Raw genomic sequence first — 13,990 nt, 5'->3', positions numbered from 1 at the left:
TCAACTGCACAGAGATTTTACCATCATTTTAATTCAATCTTTTCAAAATAGAAAACCAAGTTGAATGAATGTTTTTATCCATAAGCACCAAGCCTGAAAAAGCAATGTCAAATTCAAAGTATGTTAATATGGGTATAACTGAAATGTCTTAAATTAAAACAACATTGTTCATGGAGTATAAGGGATAGGGATAGATTAAAGCAGCAATTAAAACTATGCCTCTAAAAGTGTGGGGTTTTGGAATGTCTGCTCAGTTAAGACTCTCTTCTGGGAGGATCTTCTGCTCACAACTTTTTTCTGAGTGAACAAGGGACCTTGTGCTTCCACCTCTCCACCCTTAATTCTTTTTTTTTCTTTTTTTTAAAGATATATTTATTTATACATACAAGAATTGGGGTACAGGCCAGAGTTGTGGGAGGCAAAAGGATTCACCAGAGACAAAGCAGGGAACAGAACAGGCAGACTGACCAAAATACACTGCTGAGGGGAGCAGTGGGCAAGACAGGAGAGGTCTGCTGTGGAATGTGGGTAGCTCCCCGGCTGGGGAATCGAACTTGTGCTGCAGTGGCTGCAGCTAGCTTCATAGGTTGTGTCTTCACCCCTTGCGCCACCAGGGAGGCCCACCTTTAATTCTAAGGTAATACAGTATTAAGTCTACTGGAAGTCCATCTTTATCACGACTGGTGTGAAAGACTACACAGAAAGAGTATAGCCAAGTCAATCGGATTTATCTTGGAAAGCTAAAAATAGTAAATATGGAAGAATATCAATCTGATAGTGAAATGTGACACTGATGGTCAGTCAGGTGGACTCCAGGGTTAGAATAGCCATTTGGACCATCTATAAGATAAGTAACCAAAGATAAATTGGGGGGGGGGCAGGAGGGTAGAGAAGTAAGATATGTGGGGAGGTAAGAAAGGAAGGAAAGGGCAGTAAGAGGGATGGTGGATGGGACTTGGGAAAAAGCGACCCTCAGCAGTTTTGCTGTGGAATCCCTGGTCCTCCTTGTTCTTGGGGCTATTGTCTGGGTACCCAGAGTTCTTGCTGGTCAACTAGGCAGACTGCCAGGCAGGAGGCCTTGCACCAAGGACAAAAGTCCTGGTCTGAGAACATACTGGGAAATCAGTGTCTACTGAAAATAGCAGGCAGACATTATGGCCAGATTAGCAAAACCAGCAAAATACCTTACTTGTAAGGGTTAGGGTTAGCAGAAAGTTAGGTAAGAATAGAGAACAGAGATAATGGGCTTTGACCAGCAGGACAATGGAGCCCCCCAGAACTAGGCCTTGTTTACCCATCCCAACTCACATCCCCATAACACATCCCCCACGCATGTACACTCTCTACATGCTTGCCCCATCTTTGAACTTGATTCTGATAAACACGAGACTGCCTTTGGATGGGGCTGCATGTTTCTGCCTGGTGTAGCCCCTCTAGGCCTCTCATTGCTCCAACCCACTTTGAGTGATCTTTACCTCGTCCCGCACTGCTCCCAAGGCAGCCCTCTGTGAGGCAACACTTCGTTGTATTTCGCTGCCCATCAAAGAGTCTGAAATCATTGAATTTTTCCTGGGGATGGCCCACAGGATGAGGTTTTGAAAAGCAGATTAATGCTGGTCAAAAGATCAAGTTCAAGGCTTTTGTCCCGAATGGGGGTGAAAATGGCTTGTCAGACTAGGTATGAAGTACTCCAAGGAATTAGTCACAACCATCTGCAGAGCCAACATCCTGGCCTTGCTTCATCACTCTATCATATTTATTTATTTTTTTTTTACTGAAATACACTGCTGGGGGAACAGCAGGCAAGACAGGAGAGGTCTGCTGCCATGTGTATTAGCTCCCTCGCCTGAATCTAACTCAGGCCACAGCGGCTAATTATCTATCTCATAAATATAGATCTTATCCAACAGGAGGTCAAAAATGATGTCAACTATAATTTTTTTTCTCCAGTTCTGGGCTGAAATCCCTCAAATCCCCTCAAACGTTGCCTCATTAGATATACATTTCCTCACTCCCTGCACTCACTATAAGTACATCATTACATGTCTCCCATCTTAAGGCTCACAACACCACATTTTTCTGGTACCTAAGATTTTCCCTTCCCTACTTAGTTAAGCATTTTGAAAGTCTGTGTCTATATTTCACACCTTCATTTATCTCTCAGTCTGCTGCAAGCTGGCTTCTTCCTTCATTGCATGAAGCTCCTGGCAATAACCTGGGTCACTGGATTGCAAGTGTAACAATCTTTTTTAAAATATGAGCAGAATATTTTCCATTTACCCCACCAGATCTACTCTGTACCCTTTCCAATCAGGAAGGCTGACCTATATGAACTACATCAACAGTGTTATTTTCCTCTGGCAACTGTTTTCATCAATGAGAGGGACTGTAGAAAGCCAGAATATCAGTCTGCGAATGTATGTCCACATATGTCAGCATGTCTACTTCTACAGCTAAGTCGGTCTCTCTCTCTCTCTCTCTCTTATTCTCTTATTCTCTCTCTCTCCAAACATACACACACACTCTCTTCCTAATCCATTTGAAGCGGCCAGCTATTTTCAGACAAAACCCTGACTGAATCAGCTACTTTTCAAAATTATCTTATTATACAATGGAAATTGAAACAGTTGAAATATCTCCCTCGATATTCTCTAATTTCTTGGATTCTTCATTTTTAGACTGACCATTCTCAATCAATGTTATCAGTTGCTCTTTGTCTGTTACTCTTCATGTATTGGTGTTTCCCAGAATCTGGATCATATTGTCATTTTCTTCTCACTAGAATATCTCAATCCATACTCTTAGCTTTAGTACTCACCAGAAATAGTGTTTGTATCTGGTAGATGTTCAGTACCTGTTTGCTGTATAATGAGTGAATATGTATACAAATGAAGGCCAAGTCCTAATCTCTGTATATCTCTCTTCCTTCTATGTATTTCTTACTCTCTTGTACACATCTCCACATGGGTGTCTCACAAGCAGCTCAACTCAGCATGTTTAAAGCTGGATTAATTGCCCTTATCTCCAAATTTTGGTTTTATATCCCTTATCTTATTTAATAAAAATATATTCTCATAATACTTCAATTCAAAAAGCCAGGAGTCATCTTAAAAATGCCCTAATTCCATGGCACATATTAAAAAAACTAGCAACAACAATTGTTGGCGAGGTTGTGGAGAAAAAGGAACTCTCCTGCACTGTTGGTGGGAGTGCAAACTGGTCCAACCACTATGGAGAGCTGTGTGGAGATTTCTTGACCTACTAAACATAGAGCTTCCATATGATCCAGCAATTCCACTCCTAGGTATTTACCCAAAGGACACAGAAACATCAATTCCAAAGAACACCTGCACCCCTATGTTCATAGCAGCACTATTTACAATAGCTAAGCTTTGGAAACAACCCAAATGCCCAAAAATAGATGACTGGATCAAGAAAATGTGGTACATATTCACCATGGAATATTACTCAGCATTCAAAAAAGATAAACACATGCAATTTGCAGCAACATGGATGGAGCTGGAAGGGATCATGCTCAGTGAAATAAGCCAGAAAGAAAAAGGAAAATACCGGATGGTCTCACTCATAGCAGGAATCTAGAAAACTTAAATAAGGGACCAGGAAAAAGAATAACTATAAGAAAGAAAATATCAAAATCAACAACAACTATGAACAAGAGACATTCTATGGGGCTGGGGAGGGTGGGGAAAGGAGGAATTGGGGTCAAAATAAGGGGGTTGTAATTGTATGGGGAATATAAAAATAAAATTTAAATTAAAAATAAAAAAACAAAAAAAAATGACCTAATTCCATACTTCACTCACAAAATTGTGTCAACTCCATATTAGCTTCAATTTTTACATGTTTTGTTCTCCATCTGCTACAGTCTTCATTAAGGTCTTGCTTGTCTCTCTAGTGTAATATTTTCTCACAAAGCTTTTCTTTTTTTTCTTTTTTCTTTTTGGTTCCTGCTTTATTCCTTTGCAAACTATCTTTGATACAACCTTCACGGTAATCTTTCTATGCCATTTCTCTACTGAAAATGATTCAAAGGTACTCATTTGCATGGCTTTCTGGATAGGCCTACCCAACTTTCAAGCTTTTCATCTTTTACTTCTAACATGAACTTCACACTGAACATCCTGACATTACTCAAAATAATCCTTATTATTCCCTCTACTAAATTTACTTCCAACTTTACCTTTCAAGATTCTTCACATTATCTAAGACTTAACCTAAAAAATGATTTCACTAATGTCTTTCCTTCTACTTTTCACTACCCTCTCCTTTCTTGTCTTTGAAAATACTTTGTAAATTATAATTATTATAACTCTAAATACATTGTACTGTAATTTGTTACTTAATTATCTGTCTCAACCAAGAGGCTATAAGACCCTTCAAGATATACCTTTACTTAGAATACTGTTCAATTCATCTCACTATTCCTTTTATTTAAGTGGAAATCAACAAATAATTGTTAAATATCTTTCAATTCCTACTATTCTTGCCTAAGTTTATATAATATTACCATTAACATAGTTGAATTGTGTTCCCCCAAAATTAATATATTAAAGACCTAATCCAAAAATACCTCAGAATTTAACCTGATTAAGACACTGCATCTTGGAGATAATCAAATTAAAATGAGATCATTAGGATGAGTCCTAATCCTTCAAGACTGTTGTCCTCATAAAAAAAATAAAAAGTGGACACAGAGACATACAAAGCAAAACATGATGTGAAGAATATAAAGAGGAAATGGTAATTTATAAACCAAGGACTGAACAATCCTTCCCTACAGCCCTCAATAGGAACCAACTCTGCCAACACCTAGATTCTGTACTTATGTTCTCAACTTGTGAATTGTTAAATCTCTGTTATTTAAACGCCACCTGTGTATTTTGTTATGGTTACCTTAGCAACCACATTGTAATTCAGTAAACTTTTTTATATAATTTGCTTTATTTTAATTTACCATTTCCATTAAATCTTTACTTAATTCCCTCATTTGGACTCAGCTAGTATTTTCACAACCTATTACTTTCGTCTTAGGTATTTCCTCTCCAGTTAAGTTAAACAATCAATGTGTCCCATATAGTCTCTTCTCTCTGAAATTACAAACCTCATCATTAATTTATTTATCAGACAATGGTTGAGAACCTATAAAGTTCAACAAGTTTCCCCAAGTGCTGAGTGTGGTGAAAGACAAGAGCCATCAAATTCAGTCCTTGACTACCAGAAACATGTAACCTAGCACAAGAGACAAAACATACAGTAGATTTAAAATTATGATGCTCATCCAAAAATGTTTGTAATCCCCAATACAGGCATAAAATTTCATCAGTGACCTCAGAGCTGAAAGGGATTTTGTAATCCTGGCATCCCAGTGTTGATTTGACAAGTGAATAAGGCATCTCAAAGAGCAGCACTATTGCCTGAGGTGTATAGGATCTTTATGTTTGCCCAGACTTTCTTATGATTCACATCCACTCCCCATCTTTGAATCACTCACAGTTTAAAAATATACCTTAGTAGCATGGACTCTTCAGTCTCCTTCATAATTCTCAGATGCCTAGAGTTTACCTCATAAGAATGCATATGATTTAAGCAAGAATGAGGGATTCAGAAAAAAAAATTCCTATCTGCTTGAGTTAGAAAACACAAGGTTAATCAAAAAGCTAGTGGCACAGGGGTTAAAGTCTCAGCGCTATCAAGGTATCTCCAGGCACTTCAGCTTGAGTTCAATCCCAGGCCAGGGAGCTGACCCACATGGCGCAGCAGATCTCTCCTGTCTTGCCGGCTGCTCCCTTCTGCAGTGAATTTCAGTAGATCTGTCTATTCTGCTTCTCACTCTGTCTCTGGTGAATCCTCTCACACACACCCTCCCCACCCCCAACCTCTGGCCTACACCCCAGTTCCTGAATACATAACTAAATAATATAAATCTTTTTTCATTTTTTTTCCTAAAGATTTATTTATTTATTTATACAAGCACTGGGTACAGTCAGAAACGCGGGAGGGCGAGTGAACTCACCAGAGCCAGAGCAGGGAACAGAACAGGCAGACTGACGAAATACACTGCTGAGGGGAGCAGCAGGCAAGGCAGGAGAGGTCTGCTTGCCATGTGGGACCCTCGCCTACAGCCGGGGATCGAAACTGCGCTCAGAGGCTGCAGGCAGCCTCGCAGCCCAGCGCTCAACCACTGCGCCACCAGGGGAGGCCCAATATATCTTTTTTTTAAAAAAGCTGATTTGAGCAGCAATTTCAGAATTTTTTTAAAAGACATTTATTTATACAATAACTGGGGTACAGGCCAGAAGCATGGAGGGTGAGAGAATTCACCAGAGACAGAGCATGGAGCAGAACAGGGAGATGGACCGAAAACACTCCTGAGGGGAGCACCAGGCAAGACAGGAGAGGGCTGCCGCACTGCCAGGAATCGAACCCATGCTATAGAGGCTGCAGACGACTTCACAGCTCTGTGCTCAACCCTCTGTGCCACCAGGGGGAGGCCCAATTTCAGAATTTTTAATAAGCTAATATGAATTGTGAATATTTAAGAAGAGTTAAAAATAGTATAGGAGTTTGCCAATTTATATAATCACAAAGGTCTTTTTTACACAGAAGGTAATGGACCACTATCATTTATAGAACTCAGCATGGAAAATTCTGGCATGCAAAATAAATTCTAAACTCCTGAGCACTTGGGAGGAGGGGCCACAATGACTGTGGTAAAGAACTATAGGTGACTTGGGAGTGGGTGCAGTGTGGTAACATACACCAGAAGAGGTAGGAGCCTATATTTCTCAGTCATATCCAGTGTTGTAAACCAGTGCTACCTTATTAAATAAATACAGACATATGTACATACATACATACCTTATAGCTTTTTAAAAAAAAATAAACTGTACACAAAAACCTCTAAAATATTACTTAATTCTCTTTCTATTGTTGTTTTTATTATCTCCCTTTTAATTACCATCATTGTCACCCCAGCTTATAACCTTCACTGCATTTCAGCAGGTTGGGATTCTTGTGCATGATGTTCCACCTGCCTGGCATACTGTTCCCTGCTCTCTCCATCCCCACAACCCTTCCTAGCATACAACAAGCTGTAAATCATTCAGAACACTGAAAAAAATCATACTTTTTTTTTTCGATAGCTAACATCCAGCACAGTTGCTGCCCCACATGTTACTCTCATCCTTAGTTAAATGAAAGAATAGCAGGATTGCAGTTAAATAACACAAATATATAGAATTTGTCGTTTAGGTTTGACTATCAGTGATTGAAATCTGGAGAGTAGAAACTGAAAGAAGGGAAAGTTAAGATCTGATAACCCAGGAGGTAAGGGACATTATAGAATTTGTAAACATCTCACTGAAATAAGCGACCCAGGAAGCAGACTGAAAAGAGAAAGAAGTAGTTTCAAGAGATGATAAAATGAGAGAATTGGGCCTCCCCTGGTGGCGCAGCGGTTGAGCGCTGGGCTGCGAAGTTGCCCGCAGCCTCTGCAGCGCCGGTTTGATCCCAGGTCGCCAGCGAGGGTCCCACATGACGTGCAGATCTCTCCGGCCACACCCACTGCTCCCCTCAGCAGTGTACTTCGGTCCTTCTGCCTGTTTGCTCTCCGCTCTGGCTCTGGTGAATTTTCTCACCCTCCCACGCTTCTGACTGTACCCAGTGCTTGTATAAATAAATAATTTTTTTAAAAAAAGGCAATGCTGTAGTTGCTTTAAAAAATATAAAAAAATAAAATAAAATGAGGGAATTAAGGGAAGTCAGAGACTTCATGAATTAATTAATTCAGTAGGCTCTCAAATTAGCAAGGTAAGGAACTTGGGCTCCAGATGTCATTTTGTTCAAGAGTTTAGTATTTAGGAGCAGAGATTGGAGTGTAGCAGACCTATCTAAAGAATTAGAAAAACTGCAGAAATTTGAACTAATCAGTAAGAATGACAGTTCCAGTCGAAACAAGATTTAGGCTTTATGTGCCTGGATGGCAAAAATGGATCTGTAGGTTTTTGGAATTTATGAGATTCCAATGTAAAAAAAGACATATATTTTAAGGTTATGTCAGGTCTGTGAACATGGTAGAATGGAGAAGTGTGTTGTGATCTAAATGCTTCAAGCACCGTGCAGAGAATGAACTGACCCTAGACATCAGTGGGTGGTGTAGCTGACAATAGGAAGACAAGAATAAAGAAAATGGTATCAGCCTCCAGAAAGGAGAAGTTGGTTATTAATAGTGTCAAGGGAAAAAATGCTGTTTTCTTCCTCAGGTCTAATGAGTTAGATGGACCCTAATTCATTTTGAGGAATTCCGCAGACAAGGAGACGACTTAAATAGTGAAGCTTCTTTGAAGAGGTGAAAAGAAAGGCAGTGGACAGAACATGTGCAAAGACTCACAGTCAAATATTAGCAAGTTTGTGTGAGTGACAATGGCAGATTTACTTCAATAAAATTGAAAATACTTCATTCTATATCAGGACAGATAGTGTAATATTTTTTGCCTATGTAAGTTTGATACAGATTATCAGAAAAAAATTCACTGATTAAAAATTTCATTGTTATTTTAATTTTTATGATATTTTACTTGGATCCCATAAAATAATTGAGTTTATCCAACAAATCAGTTATACTTTTGTTAGGAGGAACACTGACAAATTGGAAAGTGTTCCTCATAAGGGAGACTAGGATTGAGAGGATCCAGGGTTCCATGAAAAAACAGTAAATGTCAAAATATGAAAACTACACTATTATACATATTTCTTGCAATGATAGTTAAATTAGATGACTGCTGATGTCCCTTCAAAGTCAAGATGTAGGTTCAAAAGTATTGTGTGTTTAGAAACTCGTTTCACGCTTTAAACAGAATTAAAATAAGTCAAGAAATTTAAGGAGCAAAATGTATATTTTATAAGCTCCACTTTATTGCATTAAATGTTTAAGAGTTTGAAGCACAAGTAAATTTTGTTAAATATCCTTTTTTAAAAAATAGATTTTTTCCTCATTCCTGGCTCCTAAAAAAATGAAAATAAAATATTAGTTACTGAGGTTTGTTAGACGGATTTGGAGGATATCAAATCATGATTCATTTCAATGAACTCAGAGGAGGTTGACTAATGTTTTTAAACTTTTTGTCTAGACTGGAAAATTAAGAAGCACACCTGTGACTCCCCAAGCCTCTGATAAATCATATCTGAAAGGACAGTTTTGTATGAAAAACAAAACCTCATCCCCACCATACCCACAACTAAGGGTCTAGAGCCTGGGCCTGCTGACAGTGATTGCTGTGATCAGAGCCCATATACTATTGACATGTGACTCCAGCAGATCTTCCAGAGAACTATGTGCCTGTGCAGAAGCGTGTTCCAGAAGTAGCTTGTAGAAGGGTGATTGTGGGAAAGGGAGAAAATAGCGTGAGCCATCTGTTACTTTCACTCCATAAAATCTCACTGCCCTTCATAAATCACCTCCAGGAGCCAGGACACTTTCTCCTCTCCCTGGCTTCCCCCCACCACCATTTGAGGTTCTGTTACTACCCTGGTTTAATGTTTGAGAAAGGCTGTATTCAAGCAGTAACACTGAGAGTATCCACTGTGTTTTAAGACAAAACATTTCACAGTCCTTTTAACTTATCTTCTTGGGTAACCACTGATTTAATGACTTACGAAAAATCTGATTACTCCAAACTTACCACAATATGGGAATTAATTTTAAAAATCCTTTCACTAATTAAAAATGTCAGTAGTTATTTTTAAGCTGTGCTTTTTTTGTGTGTTTCACAGATATATCAAAGAAATTGTATCAGTTCTCCCCAATTTATAGCATAAATCTGTGCGTCTCTGATTAAAATAACAAGAAGGGTCTGAACTTCACTTTCTCTCCTCTCCAGGTCTTGCCTTTGAATGGCCATAGTTCCAGAGGCAGCTCTATGGCTTCATAGATGAGATAGACATGAAAATAACTAGTACAATATAAGGAAGAAATTTGGAGCATAGACAAGGGAAAGATTAAAATCTATAAGGAGTATATGGACAATCATTGCTGAAGAATTGGCATTTGCAGGGTTTTGAAAGTTAGAAAATAAAAAAGAAAAAGATTGTACAGAATATCAGTGAAGGAAAAGTTGGTGGAAATTTCCAGAATTAAAAACACTTTAAAAACAAATCGCAAACTCCTAGTTCTTTTTTCCGAAAGGTCTTTATTTCTCCCTCAGTCGAGAATGATTTTTTGCCTAGGGATCATGTAATAATGCGCAGAATAGGTTTGTAGATAGGAGGGCAGCTTTTACATCCCCTCAAAATAAGCTTGCCATCCACAGAATATGAGACAAGTATGTTAAATATAGGCAACATTAAACATAACATGAGTATACAAATATAAGCAAATATAAATATACAGGTACTTATCACTGAACTGCAGAGTCTCTCAGAGAGTTGGGCCTCTCTGGTGGCCTAGGGATAAAGTCTCAGCGCTATCACTGCCACAACCTGAGTTCAATTTCAACGAGGGAGCTGACCCACATGGCCAGCAGCCCTCTCCTGTCTCACCCACTTCTCCCCTTAGTAGTGGATTTCAGCAGATCTGCCTTTTCTGCTCCCTACTCTGTAGGGAGGATTTATTCATAGTAAATCCTCTCACCTCCCACACCTCTGACTTATACCCCAGTCCTACATAAATTTAAAAACAAAACAGAGTCACTCAGAGATAAAAATTACATTGGGCATTTGGGTTGTTTCCAGGTTTTACCTGTTGTAAATAGTGCTGCAATAAACATAGGTGTACAGGTGCTCTTTTGAATCACTGTTTTTGTGTCCTTTGGGTAGATCCCTAGTAGTGTAATTGCCGGATCATATGGCAGCTCCATTTTTAGTAGACCGAGGAACCTCCAGACAGCTTGCCACAGTGGTTGGACCAGTTTGCACTCCCACCAGCAATGTAGGAGAGTTCCTTTTTCACCTCATCCTCGCCAACATTTGTTGTTGCTTGTTTTTTTGATATGTGCCATTCTTACTGGTGTAAGGTGGTATCTCAGTGTGGTTTTGATTTGCATTTCCCTCATTATCAGGGATGTTGAACCTTTTTTCATATGCCTGTTGGCCATTTGTGTTTCCCCTTTGGAGAAATGTCTTTTGAGTTCTTCTGCCCATTTCTTGTGATTGGATCAAGAAGATGTGGTATATATACACAATGGAATATTATTCAGCAATCAAAAAAGATAAACTCATGCCATTTCAGCAACGTGGACGGAGCCAGAAGGAATTATGCTCAATGAAATAAGCCAGAAGGAAAAAGAAAAATATTGGATGGTTTCACTTATAACAGGAATTTAGGGGAACCAAATAAGACATCAGTGTAAAAAAATAATAATAACAGTACAAAACACAACAAAGCAAAAACAGACAATTACAAACTAGAGACATGCTGCAGGGGAGGAGGAGGGAGAGGGGTGAGAGGGAGGGAGGGAGGAGCACAGGGGACTGTGATGATGGTGCATGGGTGCCTTGGGGACAGAAATTCTATGGGGACTCAATCTGAGGAAGGGGGGGAAGCAAATATTGTCTAAAAATGTAAAAATTGATAAATGTTAAAATAAAAAAAAATCTAAAAAAATTTACATTGTGTTCCCCAATTAGCTCTGATCATTCTTTTTTTTTTTTTTTTTTTTTTTTTGCCACTTCTATCTCACAGTTACTGAAATTTTTCCAACTTAATAAATCCAAGAGAATAAAGATATACTTGATCATAAACCACTCTGGGAATTTTTACTTCTCATATGTAATGAAGTTGTCTGAGAAGGTCATCTTTTTTTGTTGTTGTTCTTTTGTTTTCATATTTTAGTAGTTTCTATTTTGAAACTACTACATAAGAGATGAGCTTCATTAGAAAGTATTCTACATGATATCCATATATTCACAGAAATTGGTAAAATGTGTACAGCTTTTCAGGCTCACCTGAAATTGCTAATAAGAAGGCACTAAACTCCCCCAAATTTAACACTTTGAAACAGAGTGACCTCAAGCCATTGAGAATTTGGACAAGAAAAGTTTTATACTGTAACCCCCCCTTGACAGAAAAAGCAAGAATATTATCAATCATAATGCCACAGGAATCAATGCACCCCACAAATGAAATCCAATTAATTTGAGCAGGGGTAGGACTCACCATATAACATAGCTATTGTGAAATACCAAAATTTCCCCCAATCCCTGTCAACCAGGAATAGAAATCAAACAATATATTTTCTATATATTTCTTATTTTATTTTTTAAAGGAACATCCTTATTTTTATGGCTTATCAATCTGAAGAATAATGAGCAAAAAATAACAATAAATAAAACATTTTTCCAGTTGCATTGATATATAATTAACTATATATATCAATTATAGCACTGTAAAAATTTAAGGTGTACAACAGAATGACTTGACCTAGATATGTTGTGATAGGATCACCACAATAAATTCAGTTAACATTTATCATTTCATATGGATACAAAATAAAATGTTTTTTTTTATAATAACAACTCTTTAGTATTACTTCTTTTTTTAAAGATTTATTTATTCATGCATACAGGAACTGGGGTATAGGTCAGAGGCTTGAGGAGTGGGAGGATTCACCAGAGACAGAGTGGGAGCAGAACAGGCAGACTGACTGAAATCCACTGCTGAGGGGAGCAGCAGGCGAGTCAGGAGAGGTCTGCTGCTGCGCCACGTGGGTAGCTTCCTGGCCAGGGATCGAACTTGTGCTGCAGTGACTGTGGATAGCTTCATAGTGCTGAGTCTTCACCCCTTGCACCACGAGGGAGGCCCCTTAAGTTTTACTTCTTAATAGTTTTTGAATGTCCCATAGTGCCATCATGGCCATCATGTTGTACATGCATCCCCAGGACTTATTTACTGTATCAGAATTTGACCACTTTCATCAGTTTCCTACCACCCACCTGGCACTTTTAATAAGCACCAATCAGATCTATGGTTCTATGATTTTTAAAAAATATGTATTATTTTAGATTCTGTATGTCGGTAAAATAAGATATTTGTCTTTCGCTGTCCAACTTGTTTCACTCAGTATAATGCGCTCAGATTCCATCCATGCAAATGGCAAGAATTCTTTTTTTATTTGTGGTACCACTTTTTCAGGTAACATTGGTTCACAACACTGTCTAGCACATAACTGCTATGTTATGTACTGATTTATTGTTTCAATTAGTTTTTTACTGGAGTCTTAAAGATGTCTACATATATTATCATGTCATCTGCACATAGTGATAGTTTTACTTCTTTTCCAACTTGGATTCCTTTTATTTCATTCTCTTGCCTAATTGCTTGGTAAGTATTTCCATATTGGAAATATTAAATAGCAGTGGTGAAAAGTGGAGTTCCTTGTTTCATGCTGCTTTTAGAGAAAAAATCTTTTAGTTTTCATCATTTAGAATGAGATTCACTGTGTTTGTTATATATGTCCTTTATCATGTTGAAGTATGTTCCTTCTATTCCCATTTTTATTTTTTTTTAATTGACGTACTATTGGTTTACATCATTGTTAGTGTTTTGGAACACCCCCCCCCCACTTCAGGTGTCGTCGCCATACCATTCCCACCACCAAAGCACCCATAGTCCTCCACCATCAGCCATTGTGCTTCTCTTCCCACCCTATTCTCAACCCCCTCTTCCCCTCCCCATTCCCATTTTGTGAGAGTTTTTATCATAAATAGATGTGGAATCTTTTCAAATTTCTTCTTTGCATCTATTAATATGATCACATGATTTCTATCTTTCCTTTTGTTGATGTGGTAATTTACATTGACTCATGCATATTGAACCACCCTTGTGTCCCTGGAATAAATCCTATTTGTTCCTGTTGTCTGATCCTTTTCATGTATTGTTGAATTTGGTTCAGAATTTTGTTGGGGATTTTCACATCTGTGCTCATCAGGGGTATTATTCTGTAGTTTTTGTCTTTTTATGCTTTTGTTATCAGAG

This window comes from Talpa occidentalis, unplaced genomic scaffold (genome assembly GCF_014898055.3).
Source record: "Talpa occidentalis isolate TD23 unplaced genomic scaffold, MPIMG_talOcc4v2.1 talOcc4.16, whole genome shotgun sequence".
NCBI classification, from domain to species: domain Eukaryota; kingdom Metazoa; phylum Chordata; class Mammalia; order Eulipotyphla; family Talpidae; genus Talpa; species Talpa occidentalis.
This window is presented reverse-complemented; position numbering follows the sequence as displayed.